Genomic DNA, 20,867 nt, shown 5'->3' with positions numbered 1-20,867 from the left:
AAAATCATCTTGTTCTATGATTTTCCTGGAGGATGTAGCATATTGAGTTACTTGTATGTTGGAATGAATGAGCTTTCCTTAAATATTTTTTTCTTGCAGTCTCCAAACAATGTGGGGATACTAAGAGAGAGAGAGAGATATCATGGCATTGCAGAAAAGATTTGGAGTCGAAATACCAGATTTCAAATACTTGATCAAACTCTTAACAGTTGTATGACTTACAAAGGTTACCTCTATAAGCCTCTATTTCCTTATGTGCAAAATTTGTATAATAATATTTACATTACTTGCTTTATGGTTAGATTAGATGACACAAAGTAGTTGGCAATGCCTTCACCAAATATGTCGCAAAGGCCACTGGGACCTCTTTCAACCTTATCAAGGGGAATACTAACCCCTCCTTTCATACTCAAGCTGAACTGTCAACTGGTCAAACTCTGCTACAGACAGCACAACCCTGATGGGCTGGCCACATTGTTCAAATGCATGTGGCTACAGGAGTATTTTATGGGTAACTCAAGCAAGGCAGGTGCTCACACAGGAGTTAAAAGAAATGATACAAGGACACTCTAAAGGTCTCTCTGAAGAACTTTGGCATAAATTGGGAGACATGGGAGACACTGGCACAAAGCCATCCAGCATGGGATGCCCATATTAAAGAAGGTGCTGTGCTCTGTGAGCAAAGCAAAATTTTAGTACGTCAAAAGAAATGTGAGATGGACAGATTTAGAGGCATACCCCTCCCAAATATTTATATAGACTATTTGTGATCAACTTGTGGTAGAGACTTCCAAAATGTTATAAAAAATAATAATAATCTGAGTAGGTTCAAATCAAAATGCAATTTGGGTGTGAGGAAGGATAAAGGGGATATAGGGTGTTTATAAGGTGATTGGAGGAGGAATGAAGGTAAGGAAAGGTATATTGGAGATAAAGGAAAGGGGGTATGTAGGAGAGGGCAGCTCAAACAGGTTTATTCCCAGAGGCTTGAGACAGAGGATACAGGGAGGAAATTAGGGCCAATAAGAAATGTTTAGGTTTTAGCTGGAGGGTTTCTCTTGTTAGTTTCTCAAGTCTCTTGAGGGAGGGGTCGAGAGGGCCCCTCCCTGCCAGTCAAACTGATGGCTGGAGGAAGTCTTGGGGAGGTACTTCCTGCCAAGATGGATGCCCCAGTTCTCTCAAGAAATAAAAGTGATTCCTTCCCCTTGAGCCCTTGTCTTAATTTTCAACACAATGATTTACCACAGAGGTTTGGATAGGTAACAAGGGGGTTTATTAATACCAGGTCAGTCAGAAGGGGGGAGGGGTTCAGGGTTTTCTAACTGCTGCTAAGGAGAGGGGAGGGTGGGGGATGGGTCGTGGAGAGGTTTAGACAGAGAGAGAGTCCGGCTCTCCCAGTCAGGAAGCTTTGGCTGCCTTTTAAGTAAAGTCTCTATCAAATCTAGGGGTAATTTATTTGAGGATACTCTACTAGCCTATAGAAACTAAACCCTCAATGTCTAATCAGCAAGCCCTCCCTTACACCCAGGACCCAAAGGAAATTCAGGGAAAGGGAGGGATGCATATGGGAGATCAGGGAGAGGTCCAGAGAAATGAGGTAGGTCCAAATTTCCCCAAGACAAAATAAGCACAGGCCAAGGCCAAAGCAATTAGGCCAAAGCCAACAGGTTAAGCCAAAGAAAAAGCCTCCAGCCACAGCAAAAACTAGAAGGCAAAAGCCCCGTCTATTGGAACTTCACCTCTACTTATAGCTTTAAGTTCTAACTGACTTTCTGAAGATTCTAAGATGTTTAACTGACTTTTTGTGACCGTTAGAAATTACAAAAGCAAAGTTTCTGTTAGCCACCTTGCATTACAAAGATCATATTGGTCTGATCAGACACACTGTATGTTGACCTTGACACCACAATGTCCTTTTAACCTCTTCAAGTATGAAGGATAACAAACAACCAGCTTACCTTATATAATTTTTTAAGGAAAATACTTTGTAAATTGTAAAGTATTATAAAATTGTGAGGTATTATTAGCTGTCCAAAGAGGGAAGTTCATGTTTCTGGTATCTCTTGCCCACTGCTACCAACTCATACAAGTTTGAAACACCCCCCTTTTCACTTAAACTTTAGTAATAGCCTTCTGACTTGTCTTTCGATCTCTAGGCTTATAACCTCTTTTATCTACCTCTATTCTGTAATCTAAAATATTTTCCTAAAGATCATGTTACCCTTCTTTAAACAAACAAATCAATGCCTCCCCATCGCCTCCTGAAAAATGAAAGTTAAACTCCTGATTGGCATCCAAAGCCCTCCATAGTCTGATTTCAACTTACCTGTACAGTTTTATCTCATACTATGAGATATTCTCATTACATACTCTATATTCTGGCCAAATTGGGGTCCCTTATATCCCCCATTCTTGTCCCGCCTCCTTGCCATGCCCCACAACTAACATGGACCACAAATACAATCATAAATTTATTTTTCATCTCCCATATCTACCTGTTGAAGACCTTCCCTTCCTTGAAGATGCAACTCAGAGGCTACCTACTCCACGAAGCCTCTCCATTATCACTTTCAATCAGATGAAAGTGACATATATAATATTTTTCATAATTCTTTCAATGACTCTATTCTTTGTACTTAATGTCACTCTCTTGTATCATGGTTATTTGCATATTTGCCCTCTCCCATTAGATTATAAACTCTTTAAGAGTAGGATCCTTCATACTTATCTTCTCTCAATATTTAATATAGTATCTTACATAGAGTAGATACTTAGAAATTTTTGTCAAATGGAATCATTTTGGAAAGTGGGCAAAGGTCTATAAAATATGTAATGTTCTACAGAAGACAGCTTGGCAATTTGGCCAAGACTTATCCCTAATCAAAACTTCATAGTCTAACATAAATACTTTCTTGGCATTCGTAAATATACAGACACAAAATTTTCTTTCACACACACAACTTCAATTACTCTCTGAGATACTTAAACACAGTCATAAGCAAGTCTTACAAAAATTTTCTAGAGCTATTAGACTGAGATTTCTTAGACTATAAAGAGTATCAACACTGGTGCTAAACTGTAGAGGATTTGGACATGTTTTGGGCATGGTACTTTCTTGATAGAATAATAGGAAGAAAAACATAATATTGACCTAGAATTGCACTGTCTTTCTGATTAGAGAAAAAAAGTTCCCTTCTCCTTGACCCACAGATTTAATCTTGGTTTAAAAGATTTTTTTTCCTTTCCTTTATGGAAAATACTAAATTAGTGTTAAAAAGTAAAAACCTTCCTCTTTTTTTCTCCATGAGGTCTTCCTCAATATTTCAGCTAGAAGTAGTAGTGGAAAGAATTCTAAGAAATCATCTGATACCTATCAGTTTGACTAAAATGATCAGTGTTGGAGAAGATATGAAAAAATGGGTATACTAATACCCTATTACTGGAACGGTGAACTGATCCAATCATTTAGAGAGTAATCAGGAATGATGCCCAGAGAGTTATAAAACTGGGAATATCCTCAGTCCCAATTATACAGCAATACCACTCTTGGATCTGTCTTCTAAGGTGATTAGGAAAAAGGAAAAGAACTATTATGTTCTAAAATATTTATAGCAGCTCTCTTTGTGGTGGCAAAGAACTGGAAATTGAGATGATGCCCACCAATTAGGGAATGGCTGAACAAATTCTGGTGTTTGATTGTAATGGAATATAATATATGTCATAAGAAATAATGAACAAGTTAATTTTTAAAAATGGAAAGACCTATAAGAAATTACAAAGAATGAAATGAGAAGAACCAAAAGAACATTATATACAGCTATAGAATTAATGTTTGAAAAATACCTTGTGTATGTCTATCTTGAGAAGGAGCTGATGAATAAAAACATGAAAGATGCAGTTTATATGTACATTTTTTTGTCAAATGCCTTCTCTAGAGAGGAGAGGAGAAGAAGGAAGGAAGGAAACTGGGAATCTTAATGTAGCCAACAAACAAATTAAGAAAAAAAGGTAAAAAGACACATTTTCAAGTGGGTTGGCTGTGGGAGGTCGGGGGTAGTGTTTGTGGTAGAGCATGAGGTAAATGTGTCCAAGTGAATTAGGAATAGTCATTAGGGTACCTAAAAGAAGACAATAGGGTTTTTTCAGACTGATAATGTATGCCTAAAACAGGTGTGAATATAACAAGGTGGTCTTCCCATCAGTGCAAATGTAGGATAGCATAAAGTTTAGTAGTCAGACCAATTTAGTTTCATTGTTTTTGCAACTGATTGAAGCACTTGATCATTTTGAGGATATACCATTTCCCCTTGATTCATTGGTTTCATCAGTTCAATCCTTCCTGGGCCTAAGGCTTTGTTTTGCACTGACTATAATTGCTGACTACCCACTAAAAACAACATTTCCACCCAAAGTCTGGCTGAATTGTGTTTTAAAGTGTGTACTCTCTTAGACAGCAGTCAGACCTGGGCTGTCATGGAATGAGAAGTGGACTAGAAACCAGAAGCCCTGCCATGGATAAATCTTCACTCTGAGCTTTGGATTCCTCATATTAAATGTAAGTAAAAATAACTACCCAGATCTACTCCATATATTTGTTGTGCATATGAAATGAAGTGAGGTATGTGAGAGTATTTTTATAAGTCATGTTCAATCATTTTTAGTTGCGACCTACTCATCTTGATTCCATTTGTGGTTTTCTTGGCAAAGAAACTGGAGTGGTTTGCCATTTCCTTCTCCAGCTCATTTTACAGATGAGGAAACTGAGGCAAGCAGAGTTAAGTGAATTGCCCAGGATTACATCAGCCAATATGTGTCTGAGGCCAGATTTGAATTTAGGAAGATGAGTATTTCTGACTGCAGGCTCAGCATCCTATCCATTGATATCATCTAACTACCCCTTTATAAGTCATAAAGCACCATAAACAAAAGCAGCAATGTGAAATTATTTTCATTAACACAAAATCACCTAATAGAGAACTATAGATTAAGACAAATCTCCTTGATAATTGCTGAAAACACCACTTAAACAAAAGTCTAACAACAATAATAAGATCTCAGAATTTGTTTTTATTATCTTCTTATATGAAAAAGTAAATGATTAGATTGCTTATTCCAGCATAAAATGCAAGTATAATTATTTCATTGCCTACCCGCTTAATTTGTTCACGTATGTTGTAAAGGTTCATGTGTTATTTATAGTAACGAAATCATTTATAGTTTAGTAAGGCATCTGGAATACATTGCTCTCTTACTAGTTTAAAATTTAGTCAATTTAACCCATACGTATGGCAAATATCTACTGTGTGTCAGGCCCAATGCAATGAGTTGTCTGAACAAACCAGTTGTTTTTAATGCATATGAACTTCCTTAAGCCAAGTTTGGCATTAATTTACTAAGCCTAGACTATGCTGAACTCTGGGGGTTAAAGAAAGGCAAGATGGTCTATGAGCGGGGAAACAATACACAAAGAACAAGTACAAGGGCAGCGAGATGTCTCCGTGGACACTGAAAATGACTTTATTTGGTACTTGAAGGAATTCAGAGAAGGCAGGAGGGAGAAAAGGAAAGGGAGCGAATTCTAAGCAGGAGAGACCATCAATGAAAACATCCAAAGTCCAGAGATGGAGTGTCTGGTGCAAAGAGCAGCAAGGGGACCAGTGTGGCCAGTCCGGGGGCATGAGGAAGAGGAGGATCTAATGTGCAAGAAGACTAAAAAGGAATGGGAGGGGGCCAGGTTTGAAGGTCTTTGAATGCCAAACAGACATTTCGTATTGGATCCTGCAGGCGATAAGGAGCCATTGGAGTTTATAGATGAAGGAGGTGACTCAAGCAGAATTGTACTTCAGGAAGGTTGAGTAGAAGATGGACTGCAATGGGGAACAGCCTCGAGGTTTGGAAACCAACCAGTGGGCTTTTGTAATGGTCTAGATGTGAGATAATGAGGTTCTACACCAGCTTGGTGGCAGTCAGAAGAGAGAAGGGGGTAGACAAGAGAGATGCCATAAAGGGAACATCGACAGGACAGGACAACAGATTGGAAATGGAAAGGGTCAGTGAAACAGAAAGAGTAAGGAGAAGAGGATAACATTTGGGCTGCAAGCCTGGGTGACGGGGAAGATGGTGCCACCTATAGTAATGGAAAAGTTAGGAACAAAGAGGGGGAGTTTCAGTCTTTATCATAAGGAGCTGAAGATGTCTACAAGACATTCTTAAACTTTAAAATCAGAAATTGTTTAGAAGCAATGCTTTGTATACATAACTGCCTAATTCAGCTTAATACAAAGTATGCTTATCTAGTAGTATAAATATTTTGATTATCTCTTACATAACACATTTCTTTTACGTGGACTAGAATTTACCTCAAATCTAATTTTTATCCTTTAAAACTTAACTGTATGTTGTAAAAGCTCACTATAACAAAATCTATAAGGTAGACATTCTGCTCCCCAGTGGCATAATTAAATAGGCGTTCTACCATAAGAAACTGTCAATGAAATTTTATCATTTAAAATATTTTCTCTAAGTAGTTGATATATTATAAATATATAAAATGCTTTAATTATCATTTGAAATATTTTTCTAGTTTTACAACAAGATCCATGAATTATTAAATATATTAGCATTATTTTAGAGGAATCATCATAGGTGCAAACGTTCAGGACATTGCTATATTAAGAACTGGAAAATTACTATGACAAGATCATCCATAAAATTAAGGAGTTTATTTTCAAATCCATCCAAAATTTTGATTATTTAAATATGGCATAACTTTAAACCTTAAGAGTCCTGGTACTTCTTTTATAGACATTGTAGCTTAATTTCTCCATCTATCAGTAGGACATAATAATATCTGCTTACTTTACAAGGATGTCATGAGAATTAATGGAACAGATATGGAAGGCAGGCCTATATTGTACATCAAAATTCCTGGGGTTATGTTGTCTTAATTATTTTTTCCATAGTGCTTTTTGTGAGTGCTTTGTAAACATTTCTTCCTTTGTAAAGGAAATGAAAACATTTATTTCAGTTTCCTGAAAAGAGAGATACATGTGTAGAAATGCTGAACTACTCCATTCAGATTCTGATGAAGCCAACAGAGAAGAAAAATCCCCTTCCATTTATAAACCAAGAATGAAAGGATAACATCAGAAGAACCAGTTGTCACTCATTGTGGAGAATAGTTTTTAAAGATACAAAAGAGATGGAGGTTTCCCTTGGTAGAGAAAAATTATTCTGTCCATCTGTCAGTTGTTGTTTTGAAAGATTTAAATTGAAATATTCAAAGTATAGCAAAATCCATATCCAGGAAACCCTTTTTTTAAGGACAGTGGAGGAAAATAATTGCTTAAGAAGAGCAGATTTGAAGTACAATCAAAAAAATTACATGTTAGAATATAAATGATCTCCCAAATAAAAATGAATTAAATTGCAAAAGGAAAAAAGAACACCTTCTGAGAAAAAGTTTTGGCCTTGGCCAGATCTCATTTCATGGTAATATGTACATCAAGAAGTTCTTGCAAAAAGAACCATTCTCAGGTGCATCACTGATTTATACTAATATCAAAAGAAATATAAACCACTTGAGGTGGCATAGGAGTTGTAACACCTAATGGCATTCCCAAAATATACATTTTTTATAGGGATTATTGAGATAATGGTATTTTTCTCCAAAATGAACAAAGTAAGGATCTTAAGCATTCAACAGATAGAAAAGCCTCCACTTTTGAAAAGGTGTTTTTGTTTTTCTCTCACTTTACCCAGTCCCCTAAAAAACAGCAAAGACAATTGTATCTGGGAATCTAAAGGAGCCAAGATGGCTAAAGGTTCTTCCTAATTTTTGAGGAGAAAGAGGAAGTCACACAGCTCATACATCAGCAGCCTTGAATCTTCTAGTAAAAATCTATTTATTTTAGGAATAATTATATAATTATCAAAGTAACTAGCATTTAGGGTCACTAAGATATTATTGAAGATCCTGGGGATGAATTTGTGGGCCGACCTGTTTCCTTTTTTCATCTTTGTACCAGGGCAAAAGGATTTATTAAAAGAATCCTTCTAGTCTTGTGCACACACACACACACACACACACACACACACACACATACTCATCAGTGAACTGGGTCTATAAGGCAAGGAGTTCTGACCTCTACTACAATTATAAATCCAAATTATGAATCCCAACTCCATAAAAATCTAGGGCTTGGACCATAAGACTAAATAATAAGCTTACAAAGTCCATGATACTGCCAATCATATAGAGACAGAGATAAAGATTAAACCTATGATTTAATCAATATATAAATTCCCATATGAAGAAATCCTATCTACCTATGCAAGTTGGTCCCTTTCCTGCAATTTATAGTCTGATAGAGTGGCTGAGGGCAATGAGAGGTTAAGTGACTTTCCCACAGTAAGACTGCCAATAATTAGAAGCAAAATTTGAACCCAGATCTTTTTGACTCTCTGCCCAATACTGCATCATCCTATCTCCCATGACAATCACATGGAGACAACGAAATGTGTTAGAGTAAGAGAGTCACAGAATCACCATTAGCATCAATAAGCAGGTACTGAACAGTGCTTACATATAAAACACCTCTGAACACACGAGAAAAGAGAAGGGGCCAAGGATAGCATCCCAAAGAGAATTACAAGGAAAATGATATTTAGGATAGACAGAATCAGTCTCACACATTTTCACTCATGAATTTAGCTCAAGATAGAGTAAACAAAAACCAGTCTGATGGATCATACGCAGAGACAAACAATAATATGTTCATTTAACATAATAGTAACATAGAGCACTACACAATCACATGGATGGTTGTAACTCTAGAGGTGACATTCACTAACTTTACTAATGATCTCAAAAAGAGAGTAAGTGATGGATTGAGAAAATTTCAGATATCACTTTGACAGTGATTAGAAATGGCTGAAAAATTAAAAAGAAATAGAAATATGTGTATTTACACATGTGTGCACATGTGTGTATGTACATACACAAATATAAATGATTGGTTAGAAATTAGAAGGTAAAACAACATAGCTTGAAAACATGCCATTTAGTACCTACTGGGAAATTTCTCTCAAACTAGGTCATTATATGAAGAAATCTAGAAAGCAGTCATCCTGAAAGATGGAGATAGCTATGATAGAGTCTGAGAAGAAGGTGGATTATAGAAGGAGTAGATATTATGATGATAAGAGAAAACAAATTAGAGATGATTTTCCAGTGTGGCATAGTTAAAACACAGGTCAGTGCTGATTTGTACCGAAGATCAAAGCAGATAGCCTTTCCTTGTTGTGATGCTAGGACTATACTATATTATACAATGTCAGCCTGCAAATGTCAGAATACCATAAAGACTGAATCTTGACAATCCATAAAAATGAGGAAAAGAATATCAAAAAAGAAGAAAGGAATTAAATGTGAAGAGACTACACATTTAAGAGCCTGCAAAGAGATGAGTAACTAAAGATATACATTGAAAAAATATTTTTAGTCTTGCAAGAATAGAAATTAAAACAGAGCAAAGAAAAAGGGAATTAAATTAATTTGAAAAGCTGCAAAGAAAATATTTTCCTGGTAGTTAAAAAAATAAAAGTACCAGATTATATTCTCCCAACTCTGTAAGCTACTTCACTGTGCCAGTGACCTAAAAATGTTAATGGTCCTCCCTAAGGGTGTGGCTTATTGGAAAATATGACTCATTAAATCCTGGAGAAGCCTGTAAAGAATGAGGGCATTTCACTAGTACTATAAAACATAAAGGAAGAGACCTACACCACAAAATCTAGAAGGTCAATCAGATCATTGAACAGGTATTTTAAGTCAGCATTCAGTCCCACCTAGTGGCAAGACACTTGAAACCATTGGGGATAAAGATACAGGTGAAAGAGAACTGGAACTGGTAGAACTAGAGGAGGAAAAACAGAAGAGTTGGACCAAAATGGCAAATGGAGAAAGTCATCCTCAATACTATATTTGGAAGGAGTAATCCTGCACTGACCAAGGAATGAACTAGATCTATTTTTCCAGCCATTTTGTATGGATAACAATCAATATCCATATCCTATTACCACTTGAAACTAATAGTAGCAGAACTTCTCTATATCCCCAATCAATGTTAGTTTTACTTCATATTACCAAGCCCATGATAAGTTTTTACGAATTTTCCCATGAGTTATATAAAGCAATCCTTATCTAAAGAAAGGGGAATAATTGGGAAATACTTTTAATGAAAAGAATCTAGGAATGTTATTTGAAATAAATCAAATGGTAATATCATGTTTAATTTGTATTTAGCATAGACTGTGATCAGAGTTAGAATCTCAAAATCCTCGCATAATTTTTTATATGTTGCTATATTCTTCCATTTAAATCCTACTCTCAGTAGGATCTCAGCCTCAAAATGATATGGAGATGACTACTGGCTTCTTGAATTTTCTACCAATGGTAAGCAAGCATGAGAAAAATCTTCTAGGTTGGAAAACCTTCAAGGACCAGACAAGTATCTGGAGTCCATATAATCTCTAAGAATCCTCACACCAACTTGTAGTCTCACAGATGACTTGGGTTCCCAGAGCTAGGCTGGCTACACGATTATTCTCTCTTAGGATTCTAGGGGTGCCCCTTAAGAGTTGGGAGTGATTCTCTAATGCCATAGGCTTAAGGCCCCACAACCTTGCTGCCCCACTCCCTGCCAGAATATCAGTTGAGAATCATTTTATTTAGTCTTAAGTAGCTTTTAGTAAGGGGTATTTATTAAGTTGGTACTCTAAGATCAGTTGGTATAAAATACCCTCTAATGTCTGTTCCACATGTACATAGAGTCCAGAGGAAAGTGAACTCAGTTTAGAGATCACATGTGGAAAAGTGGGCAAAAAGTTCCTGGTTTCTGGAAGTTCTTCTCTCCCATTCCAGGGGTATTCAAGAAGTTCCCTTTAGGCAGAGTATATAGCCAGTTCTTGCTTTAGTGAACTGTTCTACGGACCTCTAAGAAAGGCAATTTTTAGTTATGTGAATTTGCCCAAGACATGGGAAAAGGAGGACCAGAGACAGGAAGAGACCCACATGTCCATGGAGGGAGGGGGAGAGCACATGGTTCCAGGACACACAGAGGTCAGGGACAAAGAAAGGGGAGCAGGAGGAGGAACATACAGGGCTGCAACCAGCTCCATGGGAGTCTGGCCACAACCCAGAAGAAAAATACCATGGGGGTGGGAGGACCAGACGATTGGGGCAAGACACAAATAGGAGAAGCCTTCAACAGGCAGGGAGTGGGGACAGAATGTGGTGCCCAAGCAAGGAGAGACAGAAGATAGACAAGTAGAAGCCAGAGATCTTTCAGTGCTCAGGGTCTCAAGCCAAGCCTCTAATCTGGCAGTGGTGGTGGCTGTTGCTCTGCTTTCATTTGGAGGGGACATTTTGAGGAGTTTTTTTCCTTTTTTTTTTTTTTTTTTTGGTCAGGGGTGGAAAATGGAAAGCCATAGAGTTCCTCTCCAGCTGAGAGGCAGGAGAAGAGAAAGTACAGTACTGTAGAGGAAAGGTAACACTATTTGGGGGGGAATATAGTTTTCTTTCAGAATTATTTATGGAAAGTTGAATTTGCATAATATGAATTTTTATTAGAATTATCTTTAGTTTCTTTGCTAGATTTCTTGTAGGACAATAAATGTAGTCTGTCCTTGGTTCCTGATTCTGTTGTTGTTACCAACTGATAGGGTGATCGGAATAGGAACCCAAAAGGAAGATGGGAGGTCTAACATCTTCCAGACTCTCTGAAACTTGAAAGGTCCTACTCTGGTCAAAGTCAGTGGGGGAAGTTGGGTGGAAGACCTGGCCAAGACAAAAGCTCTTCTCTCCCCAACTTCCCTTTCCCAGTGGTTTCTCCTTAAGAATGTGGTGAAAAGCCACACTGCCTCCAGTTTCTGGAACTTAATCCTTTCTTGATAATTTATAGTTTATCTCTAAGATTAAGTAGCTTCCTTGGGCAATATCATTCCAGTTCTCAGCTGGAAGACCTTTTAGCATTTAGTCTAAGGCCTGTACATGGCAGATCAATTAAAGTATCTAGGCTTAAATGCACATCTATATATAAGAACCAAACTAGCTACACTTAGGCTTTTCACTAGGTTGGCCTCAAGGTGATGGAATAGCTCTCAAAGACCAACTATTAACATATATATGAATAGAGATGTAATCTATATCAGTGGAGGGAGTGTGTACACCAGTGGAATAATAAATCTTTGAAATGTTGAACTATTTTTGAACTACATCTCTAAGGATATTATTGCAATTCATCTCTGTTATAGCTTTCTGAGTTTTTCTTTCTCAAGCTTTTAAGTCACCTGGAATGTATCAGAGGACTGTAGCATGATGCCAACTGAGGAATTATCCCTGAAAATCAACATAAAATCTATCAATCAGAGAGATTTTGACCAGAAGATGAAGTAATCTGGTTATGTAGCAAGAATGCAGGATATTCAACAGACAATCTGGATACTCCATTGGCTTATAAGCAATACTGAAGGATTTTGAGCAGTCTCCAACACATTGAGTTGAGGATTTATCAGAAGACAATAACAAGAGTTACATAAGAGGAAGTCACAAATAGGTTAAAATTTGTACCACTGAAAGTAGTATCCACATTGATAAGATCACAGGATCCATTGAAATCTAGAAGTAGTGTTTATATCAGTGCTTCTAATTTTCTTTTCCCTCCAGAACTATGATTTAATCAGTGTAAGAAACAGCTAATGCAAAAATGCCTTCTGCCAATGGCCAATTAGTAACTCAAAAATAATGTATAGCTTTGAAAAGTTGTATGGGGCACTGAAAAGGTAAGCAAGTTGCCCACAGTCACATGGGCAAGCTAATATGTGTATCAGAGTCAGGGCTTAAAACCTGGTCTTCCTGACTCTAATACTGAATTGAGGTCTATCATACTACTCTTTCAACTAATTATAATTACAAAAATGCTCTGTAGTTTTTTGTAGCTTTCCTTAATCACTTTCACTGTGCCTTACACATAATTGGCCCTTAATAAATGTTTAATGACTTGAATTTGATGGGGTTCTTATGGGATTCTGTGTTGGCAAAAGAACTTGGTGTCTTGTGATATGTGAAATAGAAATAGGTAGATAATGGTTAAATTTTTTTATAAATAATTTTTGTTTACATGGGGTTAACTCAAAGAATATAATCTGACCCTTGAAATAAGGTAATATGGGAAGGAACATTGTACTTTGTTAAGAGTTTCTTTCAGAAAATAATGGAAATATAAATATCATGATTTATTAGTTCAATCCATGAAAGTAGCTTGATGACTATAATATTTAATTTGTATAGAATCTTGCCTTGAAGTAATTTATAATCCCTATTGGACATTTCCAACCAAATACCAAATGTCCCTGTAGACATCTTAAACTTAACAAGTCCAAAATAGAATTTATCCTTTCTCCTCAACTCTCCCCTGTCTCATCCTTTACTCCATAATATTTTCCTTCCAATAATTCAAAATTACAACTCGGGTTTATCTTTGATCCTTAATTCTCCTTTTCCTCCTCCCCCTGTACCCAATCAGTTATCAAGATTTCTTGTCTCTCTGTTCACATAGTTCTCACATCTTCATCCTTTGTTTCACCACCCTAGAGCATCCCCCCTTACTTCAACTCTTGTAATAACTTCATGAGTTTTCTCCCTGCCTCCGGACCATCCTTTACATGACTGATAAAGTGATATTCCTAAAGCTGAGGCCTGACCATCTCTCTTCCCTTCCTGTTAAGCTTTTAAGCTCCCTTGCTAATAAGCTCCAGGGGCTCCCTCTTTGAATAAAATGAAAATTCCTCTGATTTTTCAATGACAATCTGACTCCAACCTACATTTCCAGGTTTATTATATATTACTCCCCAACATGAAATCTACATTCCACATGAACTAACCTACTTGCTGTTCCCTATACTCAATATTGTCTTCATATCCTCCGGTACCCATCACTAGTCAACCTACCTTTTGTCTTGCTGTACGTTGCTGACTCTAGAAGAGAATGAGGCTGACGACTTTATGGAATTCTGCCTCATTTGAATCCAATTTATGTGTGAGTCAAAAGACATCACCAGTGGTGTCATTTTAGTCCTCTTCAGGTACAAAGAGCAACAACCAATCAACTAGCATAGTGTCTGTCACATAGTAGGTATTAAATAAAGGCTTGTTGAATAAATCCAGTTGGGAGAGATTGAGAAACATTTAAAAATTTGTGAGTAAGGCTGCCTTTCATTAATTTCCAAAACAAGTATCAGGTACAAGCTTCTAGACCTATTCGATTTTTAAAAATTAAATCTCTGAGCAGATGACTACTATATTGAAAAACAAACTATGGAGACAGCCTACCAAGTGGGAGGAATGGGAGGATCCCATCATGAATCTGAAGGATTATCATCCCTTTAAAGAGGAGTTTGGCTTCTTCTGCTTCATTCCATGGGGCAGAACTAGGCTCAATGAATAAAATTGTAGAAACATAGCTTTATGCATAATGTAGGGAGAAATTTCCAAGAATTAGACCTATCCAAAGATAGAAAGCAATGTCTTAGCAAGTAATGATCTCAAAAAAAAAAGTCTCACTTAAAGCTGGATGGTAATTTGTTGAAGACATTTAAGAAAGGATTCTTGGTTAGGTACATGTTGAACTAGAAGATATCTGAGATCCAATTCTAAGATTCTGTGATTATGTAAAAGTGGTATTTGCAAATTGCCTCAGAGTGCTTCTTAGCTTACACATGTATACTCATCACTGATCACAAGAATCAGGACATATAAGACCAGGGCACAGAGAAGATAGTCTCAGTCCTTGGACTGTCAGATTCCTGTTTTACCACTTGTATAAATTATTAATTGTGCTGGCCAGCTGACCATTGTGCTAAACCTTGTCTAGAATCCGCTTCTATTCACTCTCTCATTTTATATGAGATCTTGAGTGCTGACCCTTGGAATCCATTTCCTATTTATTCTTGCCTATTTTATTATTATTTTTTTTGCTATCTTATCTTATTTGGACTCTGAATCTGGTCTTTTTATTTGGAATCTTCTTCTAACAATTCCCTGTTGGTTGTTTAGTACACTTGAACTCTGATTTTATCTTGTGATCTGAACTTACAATACTCACACACCCCTTCCTTGAATAGCTGATCTGCCAGTTAATGACCCTTTGCCAACTAAATTCTTTCAGATATTGAACTTAACACTACTTTTAATCTTTGTCTCTCCTAGCCTTCCTTGCCTTGCAGTCACTCATGACCCGTTGTTGACAATGGTACTAGAATCTCTCCTAGATCCACCTCTGTCTCTCTCCTTCCTTTCATATGAATGTTAGGTCATCTAACTTTATTGTCTTTAACAATTCATCACTGTTATTAAGTATCACCCCACAAGAATGACTTCTCCCTTCCTACATGACTTTAGCACTTGAGTTATATTTTCCCTCCCCATTTAAAATCTACTCTCAACTGTAAAAGTGAGGCACCAGGGATGTTAATTATTATTAAAATATAACCTAAATGGTTGTGGGTACACACACTGGGTTGAAGGAGAGACGGGACCAACCAGGATAGGGAGACCAGGGTTCACTGTTTTAACTGACACAGGAATGGCAGTTGGCCCAATGGTCACCCAGCTCACCCTAGGTCAGGGTCTATGGAACCAGCAGGCGAAGGTAAAAGTTTATACAGTTTAATTGAGGGTAACTAAATAAAGGATGGGATAGGGGATTCTACACTTGAAAACCTAAGGGCAAAACACAGGGGGCAGGGAAGGACTTAGCTACATTATCCTATTGACCAAAGCCAGGCAGGGCCCAAAGGAGCAGTACTGAAGTCACAGGGAAAGCTTCTTCAAACCTGGTTCCCTCCAGGTTTGGTCAGCTCAGCTAAAGGGCAATTGGGGTCTCATGGTAATCCAAGGATGGTCACCGGATGCCAAGAACCAACTCCGCCAGGTGATCCAAGGTACTCAGGAGGGAGAGTGAGTTTGAAATGCTGTCCACCAGATCCCAAACCACTTCTCCACTTGGTGCAGCTCTGCAGGTCTTATCTACTTGCTGAAAGCCTTCACCTCTCAGGATCCCAGGGAATCTGGATGCAGTTTTTCCCTAACTCTGAGATCTCCCAGGGTTAGCAGCAGTTATGTCCAACCGCTAATGGAGTCTCTCTTAGAGCACAAGCCCACTTCCTGCTCATTCATTCCATCTTGGAATCCTCCAGCCCTTCCTGCTAGGTCCAACACTAATAATTAATTAATTGCTAAATAAACCCTCACAACACAACACAGCTATTTTTAACACACGTCAATAATCCATCTGACTCCTCAACTTCCCAGCCACTAGAAGTCTTCAGCTCTGTTATGCTTTATCCTTATCCCATAGCTGTTGCCTACCCGTATGTCTGTTTAAGACAACCCACCGTGCTTTGGAGTTTTAGCCCCACTATATTTATCAGGTAAGAATACATCTCAATTCATCTAAAAATCTATGAATGATTAATTGAGACTATTCTCAAAATATAAATTTTTAGAGCTAAATGATGTGAAGTGGTTTTGACCCTTTATCCTAAACCTCATCATCCTATGAACATTGTTTTGCCCTCCAGTTTTAGTTGGCTTTCTCTCCTTTCTAACCACAATTTTCTTAGATGTTTTCTGTATGCCTTCACATTCATTACATCTGTTGTCCCTTACCAACACAAGAACTTATAATCCTAACTAGGTGGAAAGTGCTGGACCTGAAATCAGGAAGACCTCAGTTCAAGTCAGATCTTGGACATGTACTGGTTATATAATCCTGAGGAAATCACTCTACCTCTTTGTCTCAGGCTCCTTATCTGTAAAATAGAGATGATAACAGCACCTACCTCCCAGAGATATGAGCATAAAATTAGAGAATATCTGTAGCGCTTTGTACATTTTAAGTTCTATAAAAATGCTAGCTATTATTGTCATTGTTGTTCCTTGATGTTAGGGACTATTTTGGTTTTGTGGTTTTTTCCTCCATAGTTTTCACAAGGCATTCACTAAAAATATTGAATTAACTCAGAATAATAAGAAGTAGGAGCTGGAATAGAACCCAAAGATCCTTTACTGCAACCCCCTTATATGACAGATGAAGAAACTAACGTCAGGGAGATTAAATGATTTATCCAACATCACATAGTTAGTCAGCAGCACAGATGGAATAGTCATGTGTCCTGATCCCAAATCCATTGTTCTTTCTATTGTATCAATCTGCCCTAATTGAGAAGTACATCATCAACTAGTCATAAAATTGGATATAGATTTTTCATAGTTCAGCTTCCAAACTTCAAAACCAAGTGAACACTATGTACTTACAGAAGGCATCTTTTTTCCAAGTCTTGGTCCAAACTCTTTGAAATCTTTCCTCCTCATAAAACAGACATTACTCCCAATTAGGTGGTATCTATTTATCCTGTTTAAGCAGATATCAATCATTAAGGAATTATGCTAGAGACACAGTCCTCACTCTCACTTCCCCCACTTTCCCAGACTAACTCTACACTGAAACTCCCTCCTTTGAGGACATGGACAGTATCAACACAGCTATCTTTACCAACACACCTACTTCTTTTATTCCTTGACCGTTGCTTAAATCTACCATGCCAAAACCCAACTCTTCATCACTCCAATGGTTTTTTTTCTCTTCCCTAGAACCAGATAGAAAATTGCTAATTAAATTATGCATTGTTCTATTTACAAATTCATGTTGTCTAGCTACAGTGAAGGCTTCCTATTCATTGCCTATTATCCATCATTGGGGGGAAAGGAGTTCGGCTGGCAAGTCCCCTTCTAATATCTCCTCTTTGTGAACTCTTTGAAGTGACTGTGAACCCCCTTTTTCATGGATCCTTATTTCCTTCTTGATGTGGTCCTTCGTTCCAGTATTGACTCAAGGACTCATCTTGTTGCTACAACAAAGAGTATCAATAACATTGATGATGAAGTTCATAGCTGAGTTATATTCTCTTAGGATTGGGCTTAGTCAGTCAAGAGAAGGCATCCTAAGGGGCTGGATAGTGAAGTGCTACACATAGTAATGGGCAAAGATTCCTGGACATAGGCTTGAGCATTCATATGGCCCTTCAAGGGAACCAAGAAGCACCTGCCACAAGAAAAGATAACTATCCCAAATCCATATGGACAGATACGAAGGTGAAACAGCAAGCATAGATCATAGAAGGAGAAGGATCAATATAGCAGAGAGTCAGAACATAGTGGCGAAACCTGTCTCTTTGCCTTCACCAATAAATGATTCTGCCAACTATAGGGCTACTTTTTAGCCATCCTGAATTCTTTCCCATTGTGAGGTGTCTCATTTAGGGTAGTCTTACCTTTAGAACCTATCAAGGACATTTAATTAGCTGCCTGACAATGGATAAATCACTTATTTTCTCTTAGCCTCGTTATCTCATTTACAAAACAGGATAATGATAGCACTTACTTCACAGAATTTATTGGGAAGCTATAATGCTTTCCACCAGACAGTCCTTCAAATATTTGAAGACAGATATCATGACTCCTCTTATTCTTCTATTTCCAAGCTAAATAGTCTCAGTTTCTTAAACTATTTCTCCTTCTGCATGAACTTGAGACTCTTTGCCATGCCTTGTATGATCTCCAGCCTGTTAATATTATTTCTATAATATGGCTGTAAGGCCTTAACATAACCCCTCAGGTGTGGACAGAGTACAGTAGGACTATTGCCTTGCCCCTAGTAGAAGCTGTAAAGAGGCTTGACAAAAGAAAAAAGCTTCCTAACAATTAAGAGGTATTCCATAATGGAATGAGATGGCTTGGGAGAAAACAAATTGCTCCTCATTGGAGAATCTTGGGAGGCAGCTATCATCTCAGGGTGGGTAGTCTACTTCATAAAACAGTTAATTAACTTGAAAATGAGAATGACTTTGGAAGAAACTTCCAAGGTCTCAGACTGTCTGTGTTGAGGAATAGGAGGTGGAAAGATCCTGTAGTATTTCTTATAAAAGCTATAAAAGGAGAAAAAAAAGTCAAACTATTAATAGGCCAAGTGATAATAATCTACACCAGTGATTCCCAAGGTGGGTGCTGCAGCAATCCAGGGGGGCAGTGATAGCCACAGGTGCATTTATCTTTCTTATTAATTGCTATTAAATTTTTAAAAAATTAATTTCCAGGGGGCTAAGTAATATTTTTTTCTGGAAAGGGGGCGGTAGGCCAAAAAAGTTTGGGAACCACTGATCTACACCAAAGAAAACTGACCTTAGGCAAGTCCAAGTCCTTTCCAGCTCTAAAGCCATGATCCCATAAATTCTTAAATTGAAAGCAAGAAAAGCTGAACTTTACTATACTTAATACAAATGTTTCATCTACTGTAGAAAACCCCAAAATGGAAATCACAGTTGCTATTTCAGCATAGGATAAATTATATATGGATCCATGTTTCTTTTTATACATGGAATTTAGCAGTTTTTATTAAACTATTAACTATAACTTTTTTTAGATAGCTAGGTGGCACAGTGAATAGTGTTCTGGACCAGAAGTCAGGAATGGAGTACAAATCTGACTTTAGACACAACAATAGTTGTATGACCCTAGGCAAGTCACCAAACCTGTCTACCTCAATTTCTTTCTCTATAAAATGGGGATAGTAATAGCACCTACTCCCCAGGGTTGTTGTGAAGCTCAAATGAGATAATATTTGTAATATGCTTTCAAAATCTTCAAGCACTTGAAAGGGGGGAGAAATGGTGAATATTATTTCCATGGATAGAGTTGCACTGGATGGTGTTGTCCAACCTAAGAGGAGTCTGCCACTGCTCTTACAGGAATATGAAGGGAATATGGGAGCCTGAAAGAAATGAAGGAAGGTAACAAGCCAGAGCATAGTTTGAGTGGAGATTGTGAAATCAGATTACCAATATTATTCAATTGAAATTGAAATTCAATTCAAAATCAATATTATTCAATAGGAGACCATTCTCCATGAGTTAAGAGATAACCCAATGAACAAAAACTCTGACAGGGGTCTAATTACTCAAATATACAAGGAGTTAAATCAATTGTATAAAAAATCAAGCCATTCCCCAATTGATAAATGGGCAAGAGACATGAATAGGCAATTTTCAGGTAAAGAAATCAAAAGTATCAATAAGCACATGAGAAAGTGTTCTAAATCTCTAATAATTAGAGAAATGCAAATCAAGACAACTCTGAGGTATCACCTCACACCTAGCAGATTGGCTAAAATGAAAGAAGGGGAGAGTAATGAATGTTGGAGGGGATGTGGCAAAATTGGGACATTAATGCATTGCTGGTGGAGTTGTGAAATGATCCAACCATTCTGGCTGGCAATTTGGAATCATGCTCAAAGGGCTATAAAAGAAAGCCTGCCCTTTGATCCAGCCATACCATTGCTGGGTTTGTACCCCAAAGAGATCATAGATAAACAGACTTGTACGAAAATATTTATAGCTGCACTTTTTGTGGTGGCAAAAAACTGGAAAAGGAGGGTATGTCCTTCAATTGGGGAATGGCTGAACAAACTATGGTATATGTGGGTGATGGAATACTATTGTGCTAAAAGGAATAATAAACTGGAGGAGTTCCAGGCGAACTGGAGAGACCTCCAGGAACTGATGCAGAGCGAAAGGAGGAGAGCCAGAAGAACATTGTACACAGAGACTGAAATACTGTGGTAAAATTGAATGTAATGGGCTTCTGTACCAGCAGAAAGCAATGACACAGGACAATTCTGAGGGATTTATGGTAAAGAACGCTGCCCACATTCAGAGGAAGGACTGCAGGAGAGGAAACATATAAGAAAAAC

General features: G+C 37.6%; 1 non-coding gene across 1 annotated transcript; it reads right to left on the bottom strand.

Annotated features, from left to right (window-relative positions):
• Positions 1-291: 291 nt before the first annotated feature.
• Positions 292-414, bottom strand: LOC123250821. Its single transcript, XR_006506456.1, has one exon. It is a non-coding gene; the product is annotated as a U6atac minor spliceosomal RNA (small nuclear RNA).
• Positions 415-20,867: the final 20,453 nt, after the last annotated feature.

This window comes from Gracilinanus agilis, chromosome 5 (genome assembly GCF_016433145.1).
Source record: "Gracilinanus agilis isolate LMUSP501 chromosome 5, AgileGrace, whole genome shotgun sequence".
Taxonomy (NCBI): Eukaryota; Metazoa; Chordata; class Mammalia; order Didelphimorphia; family Didelphidae; genus Gracilinanus; species Gracilinanus agilis.
The sequence above is the reverse complement of the archived record's forward strand: the minus strand, read 5'-3'. Positions and strand labels throughout refer to the sequence as shown.